Source organism: Dasypus novemcinctus, chromosome 21 (genome assembly GCF_030445035.2).
Source record: "Dasypus novemcinctus isolate mDasNov1 chromosome 21, mDasNov1.1.hap2, whole genome shotgun sequence".
NCBI classification, from domain to species: Eukaryota; Metazoa; Chordata; class Mammalia; order Cingulata; family Dasypodidae; genus Dasypus; species Dasypus novemcinctus.
In genome coordinates, this window is record NC_080693.1 from 46,781,858 (window position 1) to 46,800,849 (window position 18,992).

Sequence of the window (18,992 nt, forward strand, 5' to 3'; positions counted from 1 at the left end):
TTATTTCTCCCACCCCCTCTTTTTCTGCACTTGTGTCTTTTGTCTTCCTTGTTTCTTTAGGAGGCACTGGGAACTGAACCCAGGAATTAATAGACTTTAAATACATAAAAGAATTTGGTTGTCAAAATGATTGGCCTTTTGGATGCAACAGTGTAAGGATAAACTCTATAAAATTTCCCTTTTAAAAGGCAGAGTTTCATTTTATGTTGGTAAAGATATATTGTTTCTCCTATTTTTTTCCTAATGAATTGACTAGAAAAATTTCATACCTTCCATTTCAGGCAAATAGAACCTAAATTACCCTGGTGGGCAGTGGGGGAAACTCTCAATTAACTAACCTAAAAATTCTGACTAAAATATAAAAAACAAATTGAAAAAAAGTACCAATGAACATAAACTCACAATAAAAATCACAAAACACATGAAGCAAGCCACTGTGACTTAGGGAAAGCAGATATAATAAACATGAAACCCAACTAACAAAGACACTAGAATTATTGGTCACAGAATAATGTTTAAAGAAACAAAAAAAAAGAATATAAAAAATATGACTAAGAAAGAAAACCCTATTGAATGAGCAGGCAGATTTGAAAAGGTATAAAACAAAATTTCTAGAACCTGAATATATAATAATTAAAATTTAAAAATATCACAATGGGCCCTGCTGTGATCAAGATTGGCTGAGTGAGACACTTCAGGAGTCCACCTCCCCTCACCCTCAGAAGCTTTGAACAACCAGCGAGAACTGGCAGAAACATCTTTCTTAGAGCTCCAGAAAATAAAGGACTGTAGTAACAGGCCAAGTGCCTAGTCAAGAAAAAGACAACTTAAAATTGGTAGGCTCCTGTGGCACCCTGGCTGCCCCACTCCCACCCCCGCTTGGCTGTGTGGAGTCAGCCTATGCGCCAAGTGTGGATCCCTGGTCCTGGTTCTGGAGTGAGCAGAATAACCCCCATGCATATATGCCTGGTTCAGTCTGTCTGGTGGTGACCTGAGGGACTTGTCATCCTAGAACTTGCCCTGTGTGTGGAAGGCAGCTTATAGGGCTTTCCTACAGAACACTGTAGGACAGGAGTCAAGTGGCTGCCTAGAGAAAGGGACTGCAGGCTGTAGGAAATACAGTGCAGTGTCCAGTACCATGAGGAATCTGTTTCCGAGGGAAGAGAGGACTTTCATATCCATGTATGAACATGCCCAAGACAATATGCAGGTACAGAAAGTGAGGTTCCTATACTTTCACCTGGAACTGTTCTCTAAACTCACTGTATGGATAAGCCCTGAAGGAGAGCACTCAAACGGGTCACTCTGCAAAGATTGGGAAAGACTATTTCTTTTTTTCTTTCATTTTTAAAATAAACTACTAGCACTCAAGGAAAACTCTGTTATAACACTAGCAGGATAAAAGTTAAGGAACATATGCCACAGAGTAGAAATTCAAGTGATAATACATTAAAATATCAGAATGTCTCAGATTCATCAAAAGATTACAAAACATACAAAGAAACAGGAAATGATGGACTAGGCAAAGGAGAACATTAAAGCATTAGAAACCTTCAATGAGGAAAACCAGATCTGAGACATATCAAATAATTTTTAAGTGGTCCTAAATATGCTCAAAAGCTAATTAAATGGTCCTAAATATATTCAAAAGTGAATGAGAATCCCCTATATTTTTTATGTGACATTTGTATAATCTAAGTATCTTTAAAATTTTTTAATTAATTAATTAATTTTTTAAAAAGCTAAAGGAAAATATGGAAAAAGAACTAAAGGAAATCAGGACTGTTAGATGAACACACAAAGAGATTATCGGCAATAGAGATGTGGAAATTATGAAAAGGAACCAAACAGAGTTAAAGACCACAGTAATAGAAATAAAAAATTCCTTTGAGGCGTTCAGTCGCGGATTAGAGTTGGCAGAAAAAGAATCCGTGAACTTGAAAATACAAATTTAAATCATCCAGTCTGAGGAGCAGCAAGGTTAAATGAATAAAAGTGAATGCAACCTGAGGAACTTGTGGGATACCATCAGGCGTACCAATATACACATTATGAGAATCCCAGAAGGAAAAGAAAGGGGCAGACAAAATACTGAAAGAAAAAAATGGCTGAAAACTTCCTAAATTTAACAAAATACATGAATATATACATCCAAGTTGCTTAATGAACTCCAGACGGGATAAACCCATACAGAAACATACTGAAACACATCCTAATCAAATTGTCAAAGGTAAAAGATAAAGAGAATTGTGAAAGCTTCAAGAGATAAGCAGCAAGTCACAAACAAGGGAGCTTCAATAAGATTAAGTGTTGGGAAGCGGATGTGGCTCAAGAAATTGGGCTCCCATCTACCACATGGGAGGTCCAGGGTTCAATTTCCAGGGCCTCCTGGTGAAGGCAAGCTGGCCCACGTGGCATGCTGGTCCAAGCAGAAAGCTGGCAGACAATGACAGGGGGTAGAGAAATAAAAAAATAAATCTTAAAAAAAAAAAGATTAAGTGTAGTTTCTCATTGGAAACCATAAATGCAAGAAGGCAATGGGATGACATTTTTAAAGTGCTGAAAGCAAAAAATTCCCAACAAATAATTTTGTATCTGGCAGAACTGTCCTTTGAAAAATGAGGGACAGGTTAAGACATTCTCAGATAAACAAAAGCAGTGGGAGTTCTTCATCACTATACTGCTTACTACTTTAGCATGATATGCTAAAGGGTTTTGCACATTGAAAGGAAAGGACAGTAGGCAATAGATCAAAGTTGCATGAAGAAATAAAGATCTCTGATAAGGGTACTGTGGCAGTGTGGTATAGTTTTATGAATTCCAAAAATAGATATTGGATTGTGTTTGTATATTGGTCTGTTCCTCTGGGCATATTAGATTGTATTAGATTCGAGGTTTCACTTTTATTTGATTATGAAATCAAGATTAGGGCTTTTATTTGACCATATCATTAGGGCAATTTGGTTTGAGTTCCCACCCCCCACTTTGTGGGTTATATGAACGGATGCTCAGTCAAAGACAGGGAAGTAGATACATAGGAGAAAAACACAGAAGATTAGAGACACCTCATTAGACATAGCAGAGGCCCCAGGAAGAGAGATGAACCTAATAGCCTACAGCTCACCTTATGAAGAGACCAGAGCTGAGCCGGGAAAGAAATCAGCCCTGGTGAGAAAGATAAGCCTTATGCCAGCTTATAGCTGAGACGGGAAGAAGCTGGGCCTACAGAGCCTTAAGAGGAAAGAGGAAGGTTGAATCCAGCCTTCTTGCGTCAGCACATGGCAACAGACTTTAGGTGAGAAAGTATCTCTTACTGTACCTTGAGTTGGACTCTTTAGGGCCTTGTGACTGTAAGGTTCTACCCCAAATAAATACCCTTTATAAAAGCCAACAAAGTTCTAGCACTTTGCAACAGCAGTCCTTTGGCTGACTAACACAGGTACTTTCATGGATAAATATAAATTCCAGTACTTTGGGCTTATAATTCCACTTTTCACTTCCTACAGTATCTAAAAGGCAAATGCATAAAATATAATGAAAATGTAATGAAAATCAGTGGTTTCAGACTCATAATGTATAAGCATGCACTTATGACAAGATCTGTATAAAGGCAGGGGGACAGAATGGTATAGGAACATAGTTTGCATATACCATTTAAATGAAAACATGGAGAAAGAACTAAAGGAAATCAGGACAGTTAGATGAATACAAAGGGATTATCAACAATAGAGATGTTGATAGTTTGTGTATACCACTGGAGTTTAGTTGCTATCTAAGGAAACAGCATCGTTAGAGATTTAGGACGTTAAATGTAATCCCATAGTAACTACAAAGAAAATATTACAGAACATGCAAGCTCACAGGGAAAGAAATTAGAATACAGATTGCCAGGGGCAGGGAACAGGGGAAATGGGGGAACATAATGGGTATAGGGTTCTGTTTGGGGACATGGGCAAGTTTTAGTAATGGAAGTTGGTGAGGGACCACAACAATGCTCTCAGATATACTTCAAACCTGTCTATTCTCTTTGTTTCTTTAAAACAAACATTTGAACAAATTTCAGTCCTGAAAAATACAGGAAATCACTTAAGCTAAAAATCTTTCTCTGGTAATTCTCTAATGAAGTTTTCTAAAAACTTGTGTCATTTTCATTATACATATAAATATCTTAAATCCCTAGATGATTATATTATTAATACTATCATGATAGTCTTTTAATAATTTTAATAGTTTTGTCAATATTTTATCAAATGTCATTCTCTCCAGACACCGTTCTGTTCTAAGATAAAGCAAAGAGCCATTAGTGTCTGGCATGCTCAGATATTTTAAGTTTTTTTTTAACCCCTCATTATTGAGAGCGTCTACTAATTCTTCCAACTTGTTACAATTTTTTAAATTTCTGGATGGCATCTTTTGAAAGTGAGAATCCCATAAAATTAGGAATCTGTCTAGATTCAAATCCTGCCCATTGGTTACTAATTGTTCATGAGCAAGTGAGTAAAGCCCCTTAACGCTCAATATTTTCATCTATAAAGCAGAGATGCTGTAAGGAATAACAAATGTAGCACAGTATCTAACATAATAAATGTTATCCAAAAACAAATAATATATATGTAGATAGAAAGATAGACAAGACAGACAGATAAAACTCCTGACTCAATGTAGAGAATAGAGCTGTATTAGGCAATAACGATAGAAAATTCCTATTTACTTTAAGGTCTACAATAGGACTTCACCAAATCCCTTGACTTGCCTTTTTTTCCCCACTCAATAAAATGGTTAAAGATAAAATATTTAAATTCTCTTCTAAGGAAAGGAAATCTTCCAATAGAATATCTCTTCCAAAGAAAAAAATTCTGTTATTAAATAGTAAATGAATGGATAAAAGTATAAACATCATCAATTATCCAAAGAAACATGATTGTCATTTGACATTGCATACTCTGATGGATAAACAAAGATAAATAATACTGTTAAATGATGGCCCATTGTGGTAGAAAAAAATAGTTACATAAACAAGATTCAACCAATTTAAAAAAAAAAATTCATGTCATAGAGAGAGATTTTCTGATCACAATTCAGCTGTTAAAAATTAATAACAAAAAGGATAAATAGAAAATATTTTAATTGAAATTACGCATGGTCCTTCCTTGTGGTTTGAGTTCACAATATAGTAGCTGGGTCCTGAGAGGGATTACCCCAAAAGAAAACATTCAAGAGACCCAGGCAAAAGTTGCAGTTTTCTTAAAACTTTATGTCAGAAGTCCCAAAATGTTTCTTCTGCTGCATTCTATTGGTCAAGGTGCTAAGGCCAGCCCAAACTCAAGGAGAGGAGAATTAGGCACCACCTTTTGATATGAGGAATCGATTGTGCCATCTTAGACTATATGCCACAATTGGCCATTTATTTGCTTAGTATCTGACTTCCCTACCAGATCATAAACTCTATTAAGTCAGGAATCATATCTACCTTTTTTAATGCTATGTACAATCCAGTGATTGGCACGTACGAAGCCTTCAATGAATGTTTGCTTATTCATTCATTCATTCAAAAAATATTTCAAAAGGTACACAAGTACTGCCACACATCATGCTAGAATAAAGATTCTATTAGGGCCTACCTTCAAAAAATGTACTCTCTGGTAGTAAAGAGAAAGGAACCCTGGCTATTTCAAAACAGTATAATACATGCTGTATAGGAGAACATGGGAGCAATGTCAAACCCAATCTTGGGTGGCATGTGATAGTGGTAGTGGTAGTAATTAAAAAGAACCCTAGGGGGAGAGTGTAAACTACACCGTAAACTATAATTCATGCAGTCCAGCAGTGCTTCGAAATGTATTCACCAACTGCAATGAATGTGCCACAATGAAGAAAGAGGTTGTTGATGTGGGAGGAGTGGGGTGGAGGGGGGGGTATATGGGAACCTCTTATATTTTTTAATGTAACATTTTTTGTGATCTACATATCTTAAAAAATAATAATAAAAAATTTTTTTAAAAAACATACCCTAAAGAGATATCTAACCTGAAGGCTGAGAAACTAGATTATTTGATGAAATTAGAGTTTGGAATTAGGTAAACTATAATAGTATAAATATAAATATATATTTCTTTTTTTAAATAATTAATATTTATTTAAATAAATATATTTAAACAAATACTAGTTTAAATAATAAATACATAATGAATATCTAAAATAGGCAGTAGGGTTCTTTGTGTATTACATCAAGACAAAGCAATAGGCTAGGACCACAAGAACCATATAAAAGTTCACATCTAAGAGGTCAACTAAGCAGAAGAAATGAGGGAAAAAATAGCAGGTAGCATGAAAAGTATTAGTGGATCATAGCTGAGTTTTTTCTGAATCAACACCCTAGGATGAACCAGAGAGATTAGCTGGTGAATTTTTGCAAAGAATTGCTGGGTTTATCTCATAGTACACGTGATGAAAGCAGTATAAATTTAAACTACTAGTAGAGAGAAGAATGTAAGCTAGAAAACAAGCTAGAACCAATGAGTAATAAAGACCTGAACTTTCGTAGCTGCAATAAGAATGGAGAAGGAAAGACTCTGAGAGACATTTCAAAATTAAAAAGTTGCAAACTGGATGGGTGTGGGAATTAAAAAAAAAAAAAAAGAGATGACTAAGTGTGAGCCTGAAGAAATTCCAAAGAGGTGCTATTTGATGAGGAAAGAGGCAGAATCATGATTTGGATATACTGAATGAACAAGGAACAGACAAGTTTCCAAGAGTGTATGTCCTATGTTTTGGAAATATGTGCTTGAGTTTCAGTGAGAGTATTAAGCTAGAGGTGTAGAAGTCTATCAGAATAAACAGACTTAAAGAGAAAAGGTCATTTAACTGCTTTTACTAGTCAATCTTGTAGTCTAAAACAGATGTACATTTTATACATTAAGTTTGATAGTCCATTTTATGGTCTGCTGTTTTGAAAATTCTCAATTTTGAGGCTATGAAAGCAATGTAGCTGTGAAAGACAAATTGGAGTCCAGTATGCAGACTATAGCATTTTATTCAGGACACCAAAGTTTTGCTGTAGCAAAGGAAGCAAAAATAAAAGTAGCTTTGGGTTCCTAGGGATGGCAAAGGATTTTTATAGACATAAAAAGGAAATTAGCTTGATTCTTACTGATTGGACCAGGGTTTGTCTATCTTGAAGGGCTGGTGGCTTTATTTAGTAGTGGGTCAAAGGTAATGAACTCAAGGTTTGGTTGGCTACTGGGTCAACTGCCTTGGTAGGGATTTCAAATTTCAAAAGATAAAGAGGAAACTTAAGAAGGCATGTTGGGGAAACGGACTTTGGCCCAGTGGTTAGGGCGTCCGTCTACCATATGGGAGGTCCGCGGTTCAAACCCCGGGCCTCCTTGACCCGTGTGGAGCTGGCCATGCGCAGTGCTGATGCGCGCAAGGAGTGCCGTGCCACACAAGGGTGTCCCCCGCGTGGGGGAGCCCCACGCGCAAGGAGTGCGCCCGTGAGGAAAAGCCGCCCAGCGTGAAAAGAAAGAGCAGCCTGCCCAGGAATGGCGCCGCCCACACTTCCCGTGCCGCTGACGACAACAGAAGCGGACAAAGAAACAAGACGCAGCAAATAGACACCAAGAACAGACAACCAGGGGAGGGGGGATATTAATTAAATAAATAAATCTTTAAAAAAAAAAAAAAAAAAAAAAAAAAAGAAGGCATGTTGTTGTTTGTTTGTTTGGGGGGGAGGTCTGAGGGGACCCCAGGGCTTTCTATATATAGCTGAAGCACCTGCCACCTCATTAGGATTAGCACAGTTGATCTGGTTGGTCTGACCAAAATAAATTTACCTAAAATCATTTTGTATAAAGGCCAAATTCACTGAGTTTTATTTCTTTAACTCTTTCGTTAATCAGTTTTTATCTTCATCATAGCACTTAAGGGAATTTCAATTTGTCCGTTTTTTAACTCCCTGATACTGTCGCTAGAGACTGAGGGGCAGAGAAAAGGAATTAGACCTAAAGTTTTCATATTCTCCACTGTTAAAGAACATATCCACTGTACTTATATTCATGAACATGAAATTCTTCTCTGTCCACCTCCTCAACAGCAGCGCAGGGAACTGGAGCAGAAACAAATTGAGCATTCTTTTAAATGTTACTAAGAAGACAAAATAAAAACTAATCAACTAGAACTAGTAAAAAGAAGTAAATTCTGGGAATTGGCATTTGGTAAAATGCCCTGTTTCTACTAATAAATATTCCCTTCTTTCCTCACAATTAATGTGAATCCCTCTTGAAGCTACACTCTTGATGAAAGAGTACTATTCTACCAGGCTGAAGGGTTATTCTTCTAATGCATACAAATAACTCCAGTTACCTTGTTAATATTGAGGAAATAGTCTAACCCTTTGGATGAAAGTCAAGGAAAGAAAGAGTTTATACAGTATGTGCTGAAAGACTGCAGAAATAGAAACCTGGAACAAATTTGTGTATAGAACTGGCATTTTCATGCTTCAAAGAGAACTGTTATCTGTGAAAGTGGCAGAAACCATTTCCCCCCACACTTTAAGCAATTCAAAATGACTTTCTTTTTAGGGGTTAATCATTATAACTGTGCCTTTCCTCTTCATTTCAGGCAATACAAGTAGGTATGAATTGTAGATGATTATTTGAAATACTAAATATATTTAATAATTCTATAACTGAAATAGCTACTATCAGCTGAACACTATTAACTGAATATATATCATATAAACACTTAGATATCTGGGTCAGAAATATTGCCTATATTCTCCAACTCACCAAAATTAAAATAAAAATCTGTATCTTTAAAGTATCAAGAAATTTAATTTACATTTAGACATTAAGAATTTCTAGTTCATTTTCCATGTTATTTTTTTAATTTGTTTTCTTCCCCCCTCCAAGTGTTTTTTTTCCTTTTTCTTTTTTGGCTCCCTTGTCTGTTTGCTCATTGTTTTGCTCATTGTCTGTTTTTTCTTTAGGAGGCACTGGGAACCCAATTTGGGTCCTCCTATATGGAAGGTGGGCGCTCAACTGCTTGAGCCACATCTGCAGCCCTGCCATGTTTTTTTTTTTTTTATTTCTTTTTTTTTCCATGTTCTTTTTTTTTTTTTTTTAAAAGATTTATTTATTTATTTAATTACCCCCCCCTCCTGGTTGTCTGTTCTTGGTGTCTATTTGCTGCATCTTGTTTCTTTGTCCGCTTCTGTTGTTATCAGCAGCACGGGAAGTGTAGGCGGTGCCATTCCTGGGCAGGCTGCTCTTTCTTTTCATGCTGGGCGGCTTTCCTCACGGATGCACTCCTTGTGCGTGGGGCTCCCTCACGCGGGGGACACCCTTGCGTGGCACGGCACTCCTTGCGCACATCAGCGCTGCGCATGGCCAGCTCCACACGGGTCAAGGAGGCCCGGGGTTTGAACTGCGGACCTCCCATATGGTAGACGGACGCCCTAACCACTGGGCCAAAGTCCGTTTCCCTCCATGTTCTTTTAATTGCAGCATTTACTCACTGAGTAAAGCAATTTCTGTATTCGTTACGCATGCTCTCTAGATCATTTGGAATGGCAAATACTACATAAATGGTAATGATATAAAACAATTTGTGGGCTCTAAGAATAATGACTAATTAAATCTATAGAGGAGAGTATGTCTTAAGAGACTTCTGTGGCAGTTTGATATTATTTATGAATTCCCAAAAGAGATACAGATTATGTTTGTAAGCTGGTCTGTTCCTCTGGACATGATACCCTTTGATTGATTTAAATTTAAAGGCTTTATATCTACTTGATTAAATCAAGATTAGGGCTTTGATTGGACCACATCATTAGGGTGTGCAGGGTTGAGTCCCTGCCCCCTTGGTGGTCTATATAAATAGATGCTCAGTCAAGAACATAGAAGTAGATACACAGAGAAGATACACAAAGAAAGAGAGACAGTTCCATAGACAACACAGAGCCCCGAGAAGAGAGATGAGCCTTTTGCCTGGTAGTTTATAGCTGACATTGTGAAGAGACCAGAGCAGCTGAGGCTGGAAAGAAACACACTCTGGAACAGAGACAAGGCCTATGCCAGCCTACAGCTGAGATCACAAGAAGCTAGACCCATGGAGCTTTAAGAGAGAAGAGGAAGGCTGAACTCTCGCAAAGGAGGCCTACCATCTTGCTTCTGGCAACAGAGTTTGGTAAGGAAGTATCCTTAATTTGGACTCTTTAGGGCCTTATAACTGTAAGCTTCCACCCTAAATAAGTACCCTATATAAAGTCAACAGATTTCTAGTATTTTGCATCAGCAACCCTTTGGCTGATTACTATAAAAACAAAATTTTTTAGTCAATAATGCCATTAATACTCAGACAACTTCCGCACGAAATATCTAAACTAAGCTATCGCTGTGGGAAGCTTGCCCTCAAAGCTCTTTCTGCTCTTTCTGGAGTCAATGGGACTTTGGAGTCATACAGTCCTGGGTTCAAGCGCCATCTTTGTCCTTTACTATTTATATGACCTTGGACAAGTTATCAACCTTCTCTGAGCCTTGAATTCCTTATCTAATAGGATTAATGCAAGAATTAAATATGATTATATACATAAACCATCAGGCACATTGTCTGACCTATAGTCAGAGGTCAGTATTAGCTGCTATTGTTATATTAAATGGGACAAATGAATAAACAACACACACACACAGATACACACGCCACAGAATTCCCAGAATCAAAATTATATAGGAAGTCTCTAGCTGATTTTCATCATAAGAGGAGAAGAAATCCTTCCTAAAATTTAGAAATTATCAGAAGGTTAAAAACTTATGCACAGGGAAGCGGACTTGGCCCAGTGGTTCGGGCGTCCATCTACCACACGGGAGGTCCGTGGTTCAAACCCCGGGGCTCCTTGACCCGTGTGGAGCTGGCCCATGCGCAGTGCTCATGCACGCAAGGAGTGCCGTGCCACGCAGGGGTGTCCCCCGCGTAGGGGAGCCCCACACACAAGGAGTGCGCCCGTAAGGAGAGGCGCCCAGCGCGAAAGAAAGTGCAGACTAAGAATGGCACCACCCACACGAAGAGCTGACACAACAAGATGACGCAACAAAAAGAAACACAGATTCCCGTGCCACTGACAATGACAGAAGCAGACAAAGAAGACACAGCAAATAGACACAAGAACAGACAGCTGGGGTGGAGGGGAAGGGGAGAGAAATAAATAAATAAATCTTTTTTAAAAAAACTTATGCACAAAGACTATAAATGCAATGTTATTTAAATATTTTAAAGTTGGAGGAAATATTCAAGAGACAGGTTTATTAATTATGTAGAGCCTGTAAACAGGCCATTATGCAACAACAACAACAAAAGAATTTGGAAATAATATTTCTGATAATCCATTAAAATTTTGTTGTTTTCTAGATTAGTAAAAGTACATTCTTATTTTCATGTTCCTTTATTCAGAGCTAATATGTGCTTTCCTTCGTAAAGCAGTATAAAAATCATGTGTTGCAGCTTTACAGCTTTTTAAATGTTTTTAGATAGTCTTAAACTCTGACCCTTCTTAACATCACTGTCTAACTAGCTGACCAGCACTGTAACCTAACACTGACCCTTCCCTTTCCCTCAACTTCACAGGCATGAGTGTTCTGTTGCTTTTCTTAAGTATGTTCCTTGGGGTCTGTTAGTTTCTGTAAATTCAGCACCTAGTGCTAACAATGTTCAGTACATCTTACACACTGGCAGGAATACAACATTGGATCTTTGAACCACTAGAACAAAAATTTTTGAATTCACAATTGCAGAACTGGGGAATGTTTTTACACTGATATTTTGTTAATGTACTTAGCAGTATGTTTTGCATGTATGACTTAATAAATGCTTGAATTATTAAAAAATTTTGAAAATCTATATAGCAATGGAAAATGTCTATCATATTAAACAAAAAAGGCACAATACATAATTAGTACATTAGGATTATGATTTTAAAATTTATATGGCTAAACAGGATTATAAGTAAAAAAAATGGCAATGTTGTATAAGGGTGGGAGAATTATGCATTATTTTCCCTCTTCCATATTCCAGATTCCATTATATTTTTAATAAAAATAAAGTTGCATTTTTCCTTTAAAAATTTAGTGCCAAAACAATTCTATGGGGGAAAGAACAGTATTTTTAATGAATAGTGGTGGAACAACTGGATAGCTGCATGCAAGAGAATGAAATTGGACCCCTAAGACATACCTTACACAAAATTCAAATTGGATCATACATATAAATAAAAGAGCTAAAATTATAACTCTCTTAGGAGAAAACATAGGCAGAAATCTTTGTAATGTGAGATTAGATAATAATTCCTTAGATATGACACCAAAAGCATAAGCAAGAAAAAATATATAAACAATTACCAATAGGTACATGAAAAGATGTCATCAACATTATTAACCATTAGGGAATTGCAAATCAAAATCACAATGAGATGCCACTTCATACCCACTAGGGTGGCTATAATCAATAAAACAAAACAAAACAAAACAAAACAGAAAATAAAAGTTTTGGCCAGGATGTGGAGAAATAGGAATCCTTGTCATTGTTGGTGGGAATGTAAAATAGTACAGTCGTTGTGGAAAACAGTTTAGCAGATCCTCAGTTAAGTTAAACATACATTATCATATGACCCAGCAATTACATTCTTAGATATATACCCCAAAGAAGTGAAAGCAGGGACTTAAAAAACAGATATCTATACAACAATGTTCATAGCAGCATTATTCAAAATAGTCAAAAGGTGGAAACAACCCACATTTACATCAGGAGATGAATGGATAAACAAAATGTATTACATACATAATTGGAATATTATTTAGTCACAAAAAGTCAAAAAGTTCTGAAGTACATACCCTGTTGTAATATGTATGAATACTGAGAACATGCTAAGTGAAATAAACCAGCCACAAAAGGACAAATATTGTATGATTTCTTTGACAGGAAATACTTGGAATAAGTAAATTCATAGAGACGGAAAGCATGGTTAAGGGAAGGAGAAAATGGGGAGCTATTCCTTAATGGGTATGAGTTTCTGTTTGGGATGATGAAATATTCTGGAACTAGACAATGGCAAATATTACACAATATTGTCAAATAATTAACAGAATTGTTCACCTAAAACTGGTTAAAATGATTTTTGTTATACATATTTAACCACAATTAAAAATAACATTTAAAATTGTTGAAATGTTAAATTTTATTATATGTCTGTTTTTTACCACAATAAAATTTAATAATGTTTTAATAATTTAAAAATATTTGTGCTTCAATGGACACTATCAAGGAGGTGAAAAAAACAACCTAAAGCTAAAGAAGGGGAAAAAATATTTGCAAATCATATATCTGATAAGGGACTTATATCTAAAATTATATATAAAGAACTCTTATAACTTAACAAAAAGGAGATAATCCAACTTAAAAATTTGTAAAGTACTTGCATTTCTCCAAAGAAGATAAACAAATGGCCAATAAGCAAATGAAAAGATGTAAAATCAAGGCATTCAAGTCATGTGAACTTGAATTCCTTCTCTGTAACATCCACAGGAAGTTAGTAAACTAGCATCCCTCAAATACTACACACAGACTACTACCTTTCAAAGCAGCCTATTTTCTAGACAGTTCTAATCATTGAAAATTATGCTTTTGACTCAAATCCGTCAATAATCTTTCATCCCAGAGCTGCTTTATGGCTCAGATTAAGTCTAACCCGATTTCCACGTGGCAAAGGGCAGATACTGTTGTCATTGGACATACGCCAATTTCCTCAAATGTGGTACCTAAATTTGGATACATGGCTTAACCAACCTCCCTTGTTCAGAAAATTGTAATCATCAAATTTTGGTAAGCAAATCATCTTGTTGATTTATATTAAGTTTACCAATAGTAAAATTCCTTTTGTCATAAATTATGCCATTAAGTTATTTATCCTTCATCCATTCTTTTTTAAATTGTATGATTTTTTCAACCCAAGAGCAGGACTATATATTTAGTCATATTAAATTTATTCAAACCCAACTTTTCAGTCCATTTTGCTACACAGACTTCCAAATTATTTTCATTGTCTTTCTCAAACACCTAGGAGACATCTCTCTGAAATGAAAACATCAATTAAGTTAGCATCCTATTTCCCCATAACAATGGGAGTTTAGCTAAGGTGTCTGGCTCGAAGTTTGAACTATCTATCTGTCATAGAGATAAACAAAATTTTATTATTCCTTTGGATAGAGGCAATTAGCAAATAAATAGGCCACCATAATTGCCAGGAGAATTTAAAATAAACTGTATTTGACAAATTCTGCTGTCAAGTGCTCTTACTGGAGGACTAGTTATTGTTTATCTTGAAAACATGTATGCAAGGGGTTGTATCTGCTTGGCTATATAAAAAGATGAAATTTTTTTATTTGTAATCTCTTTAGTGGACTGTCTGTGGTGCAGCACATTCTGGTTTAATGCTTATTCAATAACAAAAGTACTTTTATGCCTCTTCTTTAAAAAAAGTAAAAAACCAAAAAACTACCCTTATTCCAAAAGCTTCTAAATCTTATATTCATGCTTCAGCCAACTATATACCATGATAGAATTCTAGCTTTCAATTCAAGCATTTTAACAAAATTATAACTTCCCTTCACAAACTCTCATATCTTTCTATTTAAAAGAGTAATCAGAAGTAATGATTAATCAATTTTAATTAATGAGATGTAATGGTAACAAAACTAGATATAAAATTCTAGGTGGCCATAAAATTCTAGATGGCTAAAAAGCAATATATATCACTTCTTGCATAACATAAAAAGAAGAATATATAAGAGAAGAAGTAGGTAGGTCAGGAAGACCTTTTTAGACATGACACAAATCTCAGAATTCATAAAGATAAAAATTAGGTGATTTGACCAAGTCAAAAATTGCAACTTCTATATAGAAAAAGATACCATAATAAAATTTTAAAAATAATAAACTAGGAGAATTCATCCCAGCCTACACTGAATTGCTGGGTGTTGATAGTTTGGTTCCCACTCCCCTAAAGGGCAGAAGGGACAGTACTCCCTCAGGATCTCAGGGCAACTGCAGGCGTATTTGGCCCACATGGATTACATTGTTGGGCACTCCAGAGGGTCTATCTCCACCCTTGGCAGTGTGGAGGGGTGGGCAGCAGTGCTACATCAGCAGACTTGGGCAAATGCGATCACTTTGTACCCGCATAGCATTGATTGCTGCCCACACCTGCAGCTCCATCCCCACTCCAGGCAGGGAAGGAAGGGGCGTGAAGCTTCATTAGTCTCTCTGGGCAACTACAGACAGTCTTGTCCTGCACAACTTGCATTATTAGACACAGCTATGGCTCCCTCCCTAACCCTGGCAGAGAAGAAAGGTGGGAAAAGCTTCATCAATTCCTGGGGCAACACAGGCAGCTTCACCTTAGACCCAAGGATATCAGTAGATTGAAAGTGAAAGGTTAGAAAAAGATATCCCATGCATAGAGTATCTAAAAAGTAGCTGGAGTAGCTATACTTACATTGGATGAAATAGACTTTAAAAGCAAAACTGTTATGGGAAGTGGATATGGCTCAAGCAGTTGGGCACCTGCCTACCACGTGGGAGATCCTGGGTTCAGTTTCCAGTGCCTCCTGAAGAAGACAAGCAAGACAGTGAGCTGATGTGACAGGCTAGTGTGGCAAGTTGACATATCTAGGAGACACCCTTAGAAAATGCAACAAGCAGGGAGAAGATGTGGCTCAAGTGACTGGTCACCTACCTCCCACAAGGAAGGTCCTGGGTTAGGATACTGTGCCTCCTAAAACGATGAGCAGACACAGAAAGCATGCAATGAATAGACACAGAGAGCAGACAGCATGTGCAAACAACAGGCAGGTGGGAAAATAAATAAAATAAATACATATTTTTTAAAAAGCAAAAATGTTATTAGAGACAAGAAAGGACATTATATATTACTAAAAGGGGCAATACACCAGGAAGAAATAACAAGCATAAAGGTATATATATCTAACCAGGATGCCCCAAGATACATGAGGCAAACACTGACAAAACTGAAGGGAGAAATAGATATTTGTACAATAATAGTTAAAGACTTCAATTCACCACTCTCAGAATTGGATAGAACACCTGGGCAGAGGATCAATGCAGAAACAGAGAGCTTGAATAATATGATAAATGGGGAAACGGACTTTGGCCCAGTGGTTAGGGTGTCCGTCTAGCACATGGGAGGTCCGCGGTTCAAGCCCCAGGCCTCCTTGACCCATGTGGAGCTGGCCCGTGCGCAGTGCTGATGCGCGCAAGGAGTGCCGTGCTACACAGGGGTGTCCCCGCGTAGGGGAGCTCCACGCGCAAGGAGTGCACCCATAAGGAGAGCTGCCCAGTGCGAAGGAGGGAGCAGCCTGCCCAGGAATGGCGCCGCCCACACTTCCTGTGCCACTGACGACAACAGAAGCGGACAAAGAAACAAGACGCAGCAAAAAGACACAGAAAACAGACAACCAGGGGAGGGGAGGGGAATTAAATAAATAAAAATAAATCTTTAAAAAAAATAATACGATAAATGGACTAAACTTAATAGACATATATAGAACACTATACCCCCAAACAGTAGGATATTTTTTTTTTTTCAAGAGCTCATGGCTCTTTCTCCAGGATAGACTATATGTTGGGTCACAAAGCAGATCTCAATAAATTCGTTTTATTGAATTTTACAAAGCACTTTTTCTGATCATAATGGAATAAAGTTGGAAATCAAGAGGCAGAAAAAAGGAAAATTCACATATACATGGAGATTAAACAATACACTCTTAAATAATCAGTGGGTAAAAGAAGAAATTTTGAGCACAATCAATAAATGTCTTGAGAAAAATGAAAACAAGAACATAACATACGTATGGGATGCAGCAAAGGCAGTGCTGAGAGGGAAATTTATAGCCCTCAATGCTTACATTAAAAAAGAAGAGCCAAAATCCATGACCTAACGACATAGCTAGAGGAACTAGGAAAAGAACAGCAAACTAATCCCAAAGCAAGTAGAAGGAATGAAATAACAAAGATCAGAGCAGAAATAAATGAAATTGAGAACAAAATTTTAAAAAAACAATAGAGAATTAACAAAATCCAAAAGTTGGTTCTTTGAGAATATTAACAAAATCGACAATACCAATCTTATTCAAGCTCTTCAAAAAAATTGAACAAGAAATGCAACCAAACTCATTCTATGAAGCCAATATCACTCTAATGCCAAAGACAGGTAAAGATATTATGAAAAAAAAAAGAAAACTACAGATCCATTTCTCTAAGGAATACAGATGCAAAAATCACCAATAAAAACTTGTTTATCAACTCCAACAACACATTAAAAGAATTATTCATCATGATCAAGTGAGTTTTATGCCACGTATGCAAGGGGGGTTCAACACAAGAAAATCAATCAGTGTAATACACCACATTAATAAATCAAAGAAGAAAAATCATATGGCCCTATCGATGGACTAGAAAAGGCATTTGATAAAATGCAGCATTCTTTGTTGATAAAAATACTACAAAAGACAGGAATTGAGGGAAACTTTCTCAACTTGAAAAAGGCCATATATGAAAATCCCACAGCTAACATTGTACTCAATGGTGAAAGACTGAAAGCTTCCCCACTGAGATCAGGAACAAGACAAGGATGGCCAGTGTGGCCACTGTTGTCAAATACAGTGCTAGACGAGTGCCTATGCAGCGAGCCTAGTATCTGTGTGAGTGCCCATGTGGCGAGCTGTGTGGCAAGCCAAGTGCCCACGTGAGTGCCCACACAGCAAGCCACTGCCCATGTGGCGAGCCAAGTGCCTGTGTAGCAAGCTGAGTACCCACGCAATGAGCCAGTGCCTGCACAAGAGAGTCACACAGAAGATGATGACACAACAAAAGAGAGATAATCAAGGGGAGAGTCAAGGTGAAGTGCATCAGAGATCAGGAATTGAAGTGGCGCAATTGACAGGGAACTTCCCTCCATATCGGAGGTCCCTAGGATTGAATCCCAGTGAATCCTAGAGGAGAAAGATGAGAAGACAAAAAAGAGAAACAGATACAGAATATCACACAGCGAATGGACACAGAGAATGGACAAACCCAGTCAGCCCAGGTAGAACAGTCTATTCAATAAATGGTGCTGAGAAAACTGGATATCCACTGCCAAAAGAAAGAAAAAGGACTCCTATTTCACACCATATACAAAAATTAACTCAAAATGGATCAAAGACCTGAATATAAAAAGAACCATAAAGTTCCCAGAAGAAAATGTAGAAAAACATCTTCAAGATCTGGTGTAGGGAAGTGGATGTGGCTCGAGCGATTGGGTTCCTGCCTACCACATGCGAGGTGTGGTTCAGTTCCTGGTGCCTCCTAAAGAAGACAGTGACCTGGCATGACAGGCAGGTGTGGCAAGCTGATATAACAAGATAATGCAACAAGAGATACAAGAAGGAAAACATGAGAGACACAACAAAGCAGGGTGCAGAGGTTCCCAGTGCCTTCTAAAGAGGACAGGCAGGCTGGCAAGCTGATGCAACAAGATGATGCAACAAGAGACACAAAAGGGAAAACATAATGAGAGACACAACAAAGCAGGGAACTGAGGTAGCTTAAGCAATTAGATGCCTCTCTCCCACATCAGAGATCCTGGGTTCGGTTCCTGGTGCCTCCTAAAGAAACAAAGAAGATGAATAGAAACAGCAAGTGCAAAACAACAAGGAGTTGGGGAGAGAAAAACAAATTTTTTTTAATAAAAATAAAAAACCTGGTAGTAGGTGGTGCATTTTTAAACCTTACACCAAAAGCACAAGCAATGAAAGAAAATATGGATAAGTGGGACCTCTTCAATCACTTCTGCGATTCAAAGGACTTTGTCAAGAAAGTGAAAAGGCAGCCCACTCAATGTTCAAAAATATTTGGAAACCACATATCCAATAAGGGTTGACTTCCAT

General features: G+C 37.3%; 1 protein-coding gene across 1 annotated transcript in view; it reads right to left on the minus strand.

Moving 5' to 3' along the window:
• The window catches only part of PPM1E (protein phosphatase, Mg2+/Mn2+ dependent 1E), a 271,450-nt gene that overhangs the window by 222,122 nt on the left and 30,336 nt on the right, over window positions 1–18,992 (minus strand). The window lies entirely within an intron of this gene.